This window comes from Ictalurus furcatus, chromosome 13 (genome assembly GCF_023375685.1).
Source record: "Ictalurus furcatus strain D&B chromosome 13, Billie_1.0, whole genome shotgun sequence".
NCBI classification, from domain to species: domain Eukaryota; kingdom Metazoa; phylum Chordata; class Actinopteri; order Siluriformes; family Ictaluridae; genus Ictalurus; species Ictalurus furcatus.
In genome coordinates this window covers 21,885,984-21,897,662 of record NC_071267.1, presented here as the reverse complement: position 1 = coordinate 21,897,662, position 11,679 = coordinate 21,885,984, and the positions used below count along the sequence as shown (strand labels likewise).

General features: G+C 38.0%; 1 non-coding gene across 1 annotated transcript; it reads left to right on the top strand.

Annotated features, from left to right (window-relative positions):
• The first annotated feature begins 5,002 nt into the window (after nt 1–5,002).
• On the top strand, nt 5,003–5,166 carry LOC128617571 (U1 spliceosomal RNA). Its single transcript, XR_008387582.1, has one exon. It is a non-coding gene; the product is annotated as a U1 spliceosomal RNA (small nuclear RNA).
• Nucleotides 5,167–11,679: the final 6,513 nt, after the last annotated feature.

Below are 11,679 nucleotides of genomic sequence, written 5' to 3'. Positions count from 1 at the left end.
TCACTGGAACTAAGAGGCATAAACCTGTTCCAGCCTGACAATGCCCCTGACGACCTGGTTTGCCAAGTTTGGTGTGGAAGAACTCGCGGGAGCTGCACAGAACCCTGACCTCAACCCCAGTGAATACTGAATGAATTGGAACGCCGACCCCAGGCCTCCTTGCTTAACATTAATGTCTGATCTCACTCGTGGATGAATGAACACAAATCCCCACAGCCATGTTCCAAAATCTAGTGGAAAACCTTCCCAGAAGAGTGGAGGTTATTATAAGAGCAAAGGGGGACTAAATCAGAAATGGGATGTTAAAAAGGCACATACAGTATGGCTGTGATGGTCAGGTGTCCATGAACTTTTGGCCAAATATTTAACATTGCCAAAAATAATCCTACATAAATAGTCATAGTTGTAATTATCATGTTAGTCACTGCTAATTTGGTTTAATTTAACAGCATGGCTTCAATCTCATTATGTGACAGCTTATTTTAGCTACAAAATCATTTACAAAAATATTTACAAACTTAATGAACCCATGAAAATCTTGAAATCTTAAAATAACGTCTTATTATTTGCACCACGTTAATAATCGTTCACCTTTGAATCTCCGTTAATATTTTTGAGACACCAGAGGTTCAATAATGTGCTTGCATGTTGAGTTTAGCACTGTAGTTATGTATAAAGAAGAGAGGCTCAGATTGCAGTCTTCTGGGACAGCAGGGTTTAAAAGAAGTGGGTCTGAAATGATGCTTTTGCTCTTTACAATGTTTGCTTTACCCATCAGAAAGTTCTTCAGTCAACTACGCACTTTATAAAGCTAAACAACTCTACAGAGCTACTGCACCGTTTGGAGGGTTATTAATAAACCAAAGTAAAATAAGTACTTGATGTCCTACATAATTCATGTCTAAATAACAAGAAAATATCAGCTGCAGCTAGGAAACTAAATTGCAAATATGATGCAAACACACCTGTGTATATATATACATATATACTATAATAGACCCTTTAAAATGCATCATCACATGATATTAAACTGTATATGACTGAGAATGTGACAATAAGTCTCGGGTCATTCCGGCTTCAATCGGCCGGTCAAATAGAGATAAAATAAACAAATAAATCAGAGCTCAGTTCAATGAAACTGTGATGTGGAATCAGCGAGACGTCTGTCAGAAGAGCAGAGTAAAGGAGAGGAATGAAGTGGTGTTTTTCTGATAGTGATGCCTAAGGCATCCACACCTGATGAATGCCAAACAACTAGATAAAAACAACACTTAATAGCACCATAGTCGTTGTGCTTTTAGACTACAACTGGCAGTCTATTTTGAGGCTAATTGGGTTGATTCCAAACATATAAATGACTTTTAAAGCAAATTCAATTTCCCAAATGTACATTTTGTTAATGAATGAAAGAAAGAGTGGAAATGTGTTGTTTTTTTGTTTTTTTTTAATCCTACATTGTCTCACACATGCTGAATTTACAATTCCAGAAAGAGACCTGAACCTAAAAATGAAACCTGAAATCTAAATGTGTCCATTTTGTTGCTATCCAAAAGACTATTCATTCATAGACACAGATACTTACTACATTTGAAATAATTAAATAAATAAATGAAGTGCTTACAGTAATACTGTCACCTTTATTACTGAATCCCCATAGAGCGTGTGTGATAGAGTAATACAAGCCATGCCAAGTTCTCTAAAATCGATTGTTCAACACAGCACTGTGTTTATAAGAGAAAAAAATAAAATAAAATAAATAAATTACATGATTTACCTGGAATCCATGAACGACATGAAATATTAATAACCCCAATGAAGGGTCTCGAATTAGGCAAATTCCCGAGAGGATTGAGAGAGAAAAGGAACACCCATTAAAACAACATCATTAGGATACGGCGGAGCCCTAAGGAGAAACCGATGGTGGATTGTTGATCATTTGCACTTTATTTAATGAACACTGATACGGATCTTCAATATTGGCAAAACATAGTAATGAGCTAATTTTGCTGCAAATTTCAGCAACCTTGTGCTTTGCCAGATTTGAATAAAATATTATCCAGCACTGTGTAAACAAAGAGTTTGGAGATTTTGATATTGATTCAAGTTTTATGGTTTTGTTCTGAAAATATATATGATAATCAACATTTTTGTAGCTCATAGATACCTAGATGTACCGTCTTTGGGTGTGGATAATTTCCGCTCTCTTCCAGGAGTCATGTAGGCCTGTGTTGAACCCATTTACTAGACATGTATGACAATCCATATGCAGGATGTTGTGTATTAGACCTGAAACATGAACATGGAAACTCCATCAACTGTCCATTAAAATCTACAATATACACACTGCATGTGGTCTTCCGTAGTAAAACATAGTCATCTTCGACCCTACTCCTCAGTCTAATGGCCTGGCTTCCTTATAATTTGGCTGCACGCACTCCTCCACTTCTTTAATTCATTTCTTGCTGAAGTGTGCCTTTACTGGAATGATGTAAGAGCACGGCTCCAAATAGCCTTAAATATTCTTTAATCGACCATAGCTAACTCCAACAGCGTAAATTTCTCATGAAGAGACATTTTAATGCTCTCTTTAAGGAGAAGCACCCTGAGTTGTGCAATCTTTTCCAAAACAGGTTCCAAAGGAAAACATCAGCGGGCCCATATTTCATCTGAATAACTTCCACCAAGTGTAGCAGAGAAACCGCCTCTTCGCTCGAGCACCGGAGGAAAAAAAGAAAAGAAAAGAAAAGAAAAGGAAGCGAAACTTTTGAAAAATACTTTTTTGAATTACATAGATGAATTGCAGCCACATCAGTGAAATGTGAAGTGTATGTTTTCATTGGCAGCAAGACCTTACATTGTACAGTGTATGGATGTGAATCTAAAACAGATTTCCCAAGGTCTTCCAGATGAAATGTCAAAAGCATGAGCTCCCATTAACTTACTCACAGAGGAAACTTATGTATGCGGCACTTCAGCTTTTTTTTTTTTTTTTAACTAAACAGGCCTCAGATCGTTAAGATTCACATATCCTGATGCGATGTCCTTCTCTCCTCACTGGAACATGTCACGCTCTGAGCCTACGGAATGAAGCTGTGAAATACATGCAGTTATTTATTAGCAAGGCCAATGTGAGCTGTGCCAGAGCTACAGTAAACACGTCCACCTCGTCTCAGGCCTGTGGGGTGATAAATGGCATTAGGCCATAATGCAGCTGGTAACTTAACCCCTTTATTTCTTGTAAATTCAGTCAAGTGTGAAAGATAATAAGTGGCCGGAGGACGGTGGCTGTATCCTCACAGAGGATAAAACCTTGAGGCTGGACAGCAATAAAGAAGGGTACAAATCAAACATAATAAAGCAGAGCAGCACGTAAAGCTCGGATTTATTGAAGAGACACAGCATTCCGGTTGGAATAATCCGCCATCCTTGTAGAGGAGATCAAAGCTAGTCTGCACGGAAAAGATAGAAAGAGTGTGTACAAATATATAACTCCGCTTAACATAGTTTTCAGAATGAGCTATAATCTTTGAGAGATATTTTTTAAATCTCTAGTTTTTAGGATGTTAGTTGTTTTAGAACAATACCGAGGAACTGTACACTAAGTCTAAATGACACACATTTACTGTATCTAAACCGCAGATTGACGCCACGGAAAGCCTAGATTTTGTCAAATATCACAGTTTAATCGATTCATTGAGCCATCATGGCTTAACCGTGCCGTATATCCTCGGTATACCTAGGTACATTATAAGAAATGTGTAAATTATGTATCATAAAGGCCAATAGGTGCTTTTCTGACATCAACAGAAAGTAACCCTGATACCCTTTACACATCCATTACAGCTGATGACTGATGCTTCCCATTCCCATTTAGAGCAGAAGGAGATATTAAATCAAACCAATCCTCTCCTAGTTGCTCTCGCATTGGCTTTGATTAAAGATCTCTAGATAAAGGGTAGGCAAATGTCAGGTGTGGAATAATTGAAAGAAAGCCGCGAGTTCAGCCTTGCTTAACACTGGAATATAACATTTCAGGGCTTTACTTAAATATGTACTGACAGAGTACTACAGAGCATTTAAATCTGTGTGTGTGTGTGTGTGTGTGTGTGTGTGTGTGTTCAATTTTGCTTAAGAAACAAAACTTAAAGCAAAGGACACCCCTGATGACGGAAAACAAAATTTTTAGGTTATATTATGAAGGAAATATTTCGATCTGGGAATAAAAAGCTCTTAATTCTCAATAATGATCTGTAATGTGTGTCCTTAACTTACAATCACTCTTATAGAATATCTGATCTAACGGCAAATTAAGTTTGATGTGACGTGGTCATACCTAGGAAAATCTACCGTATGTAATAGGAAAACACTCGATACAATGATATAACGATACAATGGTTAGGGTAATCACCAACATGAAGTACTGTAAGGACTAAAACACTTGGGGCTATACTTTTAAAGGAAAACAATCCATGACAAAGTGATGTGTTGCTTCGACACAGAGTTGATTATTTTCCTAAAACAACTTTTTTTTTTTAACATATTATTTTCCTAAAGTGTCTTGAAGTGTTTTTTTCCCCTTACACCACATAAATTTGCCAACATGAATTCTTTTTTTTTACTGTTAAGTTAAATGTTTCTGTTATTGCTTATAGCAGCGATAATCTGTCATTGCCTCACCAGTTACTCTTTTTTTCTTCTTTCTTTAAGTTATAATTAAAGAAAACGCAGCTTGTCATGTTACAGAGAAACTGAAAAGGTCAAACCACTCCATCCTAAAGACTCTCCTGTGTTGGAAAACTTAAAGTAAGAACTTTACCTCTGACTAGCTATGTTTTCATCCAAGTATTTCTGTGTGCATTTTGGGATATCGCAGATACGAATAAAAACTCCAGAATGCACATAAAATACTTATATGCTCAGTTGAGGTGGATTTTTTATTTTTTATTTGATAAGAAGATGTGCATAAAATACGATGGAAATGCATTTACCAAATACATCTTCCATACTTACCTGGCAGGTGCAATGCCACGATCAAGAAGGTGGTTCGTGCAAGGCGAGGCTCAGCCATTGCACTCAGGCTGTGCTGACCTTTGCGAATTCCCTAAATGTGGGAATCTTGACTGCATAATTTCTGACAGTGGGGGACTGCGTTCACGCTCTCCCCTGACATTTAACCCCTAATTTCTCCATCTGGGGATTAATAAAGTATTATCTTATCTTATCTTATCAAAAAAGTCATGCGACTTTGCCTCAACAAATCATATGATTGGATAATTGGCTGATGTGATTGTATATTCAGCACATGTGGCCAATTTATACAGCACAACAGCAATGTATTTTTTTATTTTTTTTTTTACTGAGGCGCATTGGGTCACTAACCAGCAGACCAATCTAGCTGCACGGCATCTCAGATGTTCTTTTTGTCATTCTGAAATACCTGAGCCAAAGTCTGTCATCGAAATGATTTAGTATAATTACCTCCCAGAACTATCTCACATGATTCCATTCTCACATATCAAGCATCCGACTCCGATTACAAGATAACAAGAGGTTTGTGAAGCACAAGTCATTTATTATATTTGGAAAAAAAAAGAGCCACAGTGACTCCCCCGGTTACAACAACATTTATCCGTATTGATACTTTGCACCTGTTTCCCTGGAAGTGATTCTTTTGTTCACTTGAACATATGTGATAGAAACAGTGATGTATTCGCAAATGTTTTATGCAATATTCCAACTTATCGCATAGGTTAAATTCGCAACTTGGATGGACACATACATATTATTGCAAAGTGCTGGAAGTGGAGACTCCTTCAGAAAGTGCTAAATGAACAGCTCATTCAAAGAAAACGTCATCATATCAACACACAATTACACACTTCTGTTTGTGTGGACACACAAATCTGTTTGCATGGAGCATCTGCCATACAATTCCCTGCATCATCTGTCACTATAGAAATGATAATGTGCACTAAATGAGTGCATTAATATAAATCTTGCCACTAGAGCTGCTGTTATAGAAAATCAATCAACACCTTCTGACCAATCAGAATTGAGCATTGAATGCACTATGGTATGATGAAATTATAACAGAAGGTGAAAGGTATCTTCAGAATATAATTGATTTAAGCAATAGGCTACTGATGACAAATCAATCCCTGATTCTATGGAATTCATCATGAAAGTGCTGAAGGGCACTGTGACCAGATCACTCTTTAACCTCAATCATTTGGACAGAAATGCCGGCGCTCATCTCCCACACTGGGAAAAGGAGAAAGTAGTAAGTCAGGCTCAACTCGGCTCCCCAGGTAGCTGCGCTGCGAGAGAACACCTGATCAATAGCCTCCTCCATTTTTTTTTTTTTTTTTTTGTGGCAAAAAAGGCAGCAGAGTCGAGGCAGGAGCTATATGACTGAGCTTCTCCACTGATGTTCCTGCACATAAAAAGTGTTTGAATTCTCACAATTATGACACAGCTGTGAAGTGAGCCACGTGCGTCTGTAGTCACATCTTTGAGAGGCAAACCTGCCGTATTAAGTGAGGACATCATGAAGGTGGAGTACAGTAATGCCTATTCTCCAGAGAGCCTCATCTTTCCACTCTACCTTTACCTTTCCTAACAAAGTCAGTTCCCAAACACAGACAGATGGAGAGAATCATCTGAAAAAGTTTCTTTTTACCGGATTTTACAAGGTCGTTTAAATGTTAATCAAATCAATTTCATACATATTTCATCATGATGCTCACCAAGTACTCATTAAATAGTACCTGATACTAAACCCCACCACACTTTTCTCTTCAGAACTCCATGTTTATTTCAGTAGAGAAATGTCTCATTCAGACTCACTAATCCTAAACTCTGCATCTCTGCTTGTCCAGTGCCCTGGTATTTACCAGATTAATATCACATTAGTATAATTGGGTAGCACAGAAAGTTATGCAAACTTATTTATTTTTACATTTATTCATTTATTCATTTAGCAGACACTTTCATCCAAAGCGACTTACAAATGAGGAAATACAAGCAAAGCGATATATCAAGCGGAGAACAATACAAGTAGTGCTACCATACAAGATCTTGAAATGTCTTACAGTGTAGAATTACAGCTCCAGTTCAATCCTGAGCTTATATTTAGGTCTGTGTGGAGTTTCTGTGTTCTCCAGTTTCCTACCACCTCCAAAAAAAATGCCAGTAGGTGGACTGCTCCTAGGTGTGAATGAATATGGGAATGTGCGTATGCACAGTGCATTGTGATGGACTGCCATTCCATTCAGGGTGTACTGTATTTCATACCAACTGTTCCCAGGAAAGGCTCTGGATTTACTATGATGATGATCAGGGTACAGTAAGGATTCTCCATGGATTCAGGGCTATGTTAGGGTTCTTAAAATGGTTCTACTAGTAAATGGAAACCTCTTTTGGATAAAGAAACACCTAAAGAATTTAGATTTCTTTATTATTATTATTATTATTATTATTATTATTATTATTATTATTATTATATTTATTTTTAAGCATTACATATTATTGTATTAAATCTAGGCATTACGAGTGACATTTCGAAGAACACATAAGACAAACCAATAATGCTCAAACAATACAAACGTAATGACCTTTAGTAACTATAATACAGGTTTAATAAATGAATGTGTAGACAAAATTCTTTAAATAAAGTTAGGATCCATAAGGGATATTTTGTTGTCCCACTGGAGGAACCCTATATTCAGTTCATTATTAGAAAACTCGAAGTAAAAGCACTACAGAAAGGTAAGCTCCCTTAACTATACAGCGAACCCTTAAAGTAACTTTTTTTTTTCTTTTTAAGAGTATAATAATGGAAAGTATTACTTAATGTAACAATGCACCCTTAACTGCAGTTTAGTTGCTGTGATGTATATATAACCGTTTTTTTTTTCTTTTCATCACATTCTTCTACTGCTCTGCTTTTGAGAGAGAGAGAGAGAGAGAGAGAGAGAGAGAGAGAGAGAGATGGGATAAGACTTATTATCCTGTAAATGTAACAAGGAGCCATCTGACACATTCTCCTCTCTCACGCTGTCTCTCGTCCCTGTCTCACCTCTCACCTTCTTTGCTGTTCTTTATTAAATTTTTTGTTTCCTCTCCCTCTTTCTTTCAACACTCCTTTTCAACGTTGAGCATCACCTGTCACTGTGAAGTTATTCCGTTTGTTTAGTCACTTTCTTCACAACTCCTCGTGGATTTTTCCAGGTGGATTTTTTTTTTTCTGTAATGGGTAAAAAGTGCCTATATGAGCTTTGTTTTCTGCCTGCACCACCACCTCTCTCCTTCTGTCTCCCTCTCTCTCTCAATCCTCTTGTGCTTCCCCCAGCATCCAACTCAATCAATATCTCACACTGCGCCCCGGGGCTGCACTACACAAACTACTACATCCAATTTACACACAGAAATAAGCAACTTTGCAGCGAGGTACTACATAATCACTCCAAACAAAAAAAAGTAGGCCTGACACGGGCGCCGGCGATTGCGAGGCAACCGTCTGACCTCCATTTACATGGGGAAAATCACACCTCAGGCCGGCGGCGGCGCCTGCCTCCTCTTGTTTCGGATAAAGCGGAGATGTTTTGGGTGCGCAGTCACACCTCTCCGTATTGCTCTGATGTGAGACATATTCCCCAGCATGCTGGCGCCAACCTTGTCTTTATCTGCTCGCATCTCTGTGGAGCACAGCTGAGGCACTCGCTGCGAGCTAAACCATCTCCCGGTGCTCGCTGGCTTTACTCTCACACAAAGAAAGTGTGTGCGTGTGTGTCGGAGGAGCACAATACATGTGCAAATCTCAGTAATTAAGGTGGTGGGCAAAACCTGAGTGTTTTTCACAAGGCTGATGAGCTTCAAACATGACGCCTTGCAGTCACAGTACAGTAGGGAAGCTTCATCCAAGGGAAAATAGGAAAATGGGGAAAACTCACACATGAAAATGACACATGATGAGGATGAAGAAATAAATATAAATGAAAAATCAAAGATAAATAAATAAAAGAGTTCAAACAAAAGTAGATAGATAAATAGATAGATAGATAGATAGATAGATAGATAGATAGATAGATAAATTGATTGATCGATCGCCCTTCACTAATATTGGCACCCATGGTAAATATGAGGAAAGAAGGCTGTGAAAAATTGTCTTTATTATTTAACCTTTTCATCTTTTGTTAAAAAAAAAACAAAAAAACAACAACACAAAAATACTCTGCTGTCATGGATATCAAACAATTGCAAAGACAACACATGTTTATAAAAATATATATTTTTGTTAAATATACGTGTTCTATAATTATTTCAATAATTCATATGAGAAAATATATTTGAAATATATTCTCGTTTAAATAAATAAATAAATAAATAAAAAGAATAGTACACCTGGGTGACTAGGAACAGGAAATTGTTCAACCATGAGTTCCTGTTTCACAGGGGTATAAATATGAGGTAACACATAGGCCAAATTCCCTTAGTCACTCATAACAATGGGTTAGACCAAGGAATATAGCTGTGATGTGCAGCAAAAGGTTGTCGAGCTTCACAAAATGGGAAGTGGCTAAAAGAAAATAGCACAAACATTGAAAATGCCCATTTCCCCCATCAGCACAATAATTAAGAAGTTCCAGTCAACTGGAAATGTTATGAATCAACCTTGAATTGGATGTGTGTCTATATCGTCTCAATGCACTGTGAAGAGGATGGTTCGAGTGGCCAAAAAATCTCCAAGGAACACAGCTGGAGAATTGCAGAAGTTAGTTGTGTCTTGGGGTCAGAAAGTCTCCAAAACTACAATCCGAAGTCACCTACATCATCACAAGTTGTTTGGAAAGGTTTCAAGAAGAAAAGCCTCTACTCTCATCCAAAAACAAACTCAAGTGTCTTCAGTTTGCCAGACACTACTGGAACTTCAAATAGGATCGGGTTCCATGGTCAGATGAAACCAAAATAGAGCTTTTTGGCAGTAAACACCAGAGATGGTTTTGGTGCACACAGAGAGGTAGCCATATGGAAGAGTATCTCATGCCCACGGTTAAATATGGTGGTGGCTCTTTAATGCTTTGAGGCTGTTTTTCTGCCAGAGGACCTGGACATTTTGTTAGGATACATGGCTTCATAGACTCTATCAAATATCAACAGATTAAATGAAAATCTGATTGCCTCTAACAGAGAGCTTAAAATGGGCCGTGGTTGGATCTTCCAGCAGGACATTGATACATACATCAAAACATACATCAAAATCAACACAAAATTAAGGTCCTGTCATGGCCATCTCAGTCCCCTGACTTGAAACCCATAGAAAACCTGTGGAGTGATCTGAAGAAGAGAGTCCACCAGCATGAACCTTGAAATGTGAAGGATCTGGAGAGATTCTGTATGGAGGAATGGTCTCAGATCCCTTGTGATGTATTCTCCAACCTCATCAGACATTATAGGAGAAGATTCAGAGCTGTTATCTTGGCAAAGGGAGGTAGCACAAATGTTGACTAAAAGGGTGCCAATAATTGTTGCACACCTATATTTAACAAAGATATTTTTAATAAAACCCTATATTGGGTTTGCAATTGTTTGATATCTATGAGAGCAGAGTATTTATGTGTTGTTTTTATTTTTTTTTTAACAAAAGAAGGTTAAACAAGACAATTTTTCACAGCCTTCTTTGTTCATATTTACCAAGGGTGCCAATGCTAGTGGAGGGCACTGTAGATAGATAGATAGATAGATAGATAGATAGATAGATAGATAGATAGATATTTTGGCCTAAAAAGAAAGAACGAAATATAGAAAGAAAGAAAGACATTCACACTTTCCTCATCCTAACCAAGTCCCTTTATCTTGTCAGCTTGTGAATAACAGTCATATATTTTTGTGTCCATGTGTGTGTGTGTTTGTGTGTGTGTGTGTGTGTGTGTGTGTGTGTGTGCGCGCACGTGTGCATGCTTGTGACAGCAAGAAGGATGAATGGTCAGACAGAAATGTATTATTTATTGCCTCTGAGTGTCAGCCATGATTGCTGAACACAGTCGGCCCCTGTGCTTTCTTGTAAAACTATCCCTAAAAGTTCATTTTGCTCATTTCTAGCTGGCTTTGTTTTATAAACCGAGCTTCTCTTTACACGTAGCTTGACATCATGAAATAATAAAGCCATCACATATAGAGTAAAAGGCTAAAAAGCAATGACTAGCTAACAAATGAGCGTGGAAGAATAACAGGACACCGTGTAAAGTAGTAGGCGTGTGAGCGTGCTCGAATCTAATCTGCTGATATGACTCCTCTCTTTTTCTCTGCGCGGTTGTGGCTCGTCTTGTCTTTCTTCACGTCCCTGTCTAAATTTTTCTTTGCATTGTGTTTACTGTATATGCCAATAGTGTAATATTAAACAAAAACACTGTGTCCCGTGTCAGAATGATAGATTATGGCAGCAAGGCAAGGTCACCCCAGAGGAGCAGGGAGTGCTGTCTCTCTCGCGCAGTTAACACTATATCCGCATTGTATGAGTGTCACCAGCAATCCAATGATTTATTGCTTGGAAGGTTCTGCTCGATTTTTTTTTTCTTTCTCTCTCCCTCTCTCTCCCTCTCTCTCAGTTTTCCCCCTCTTCTTTCGTGTATGACCAAATTGCAAATTTTTTTGAAGAGGGAAGCAAATACCTTTCCTGTG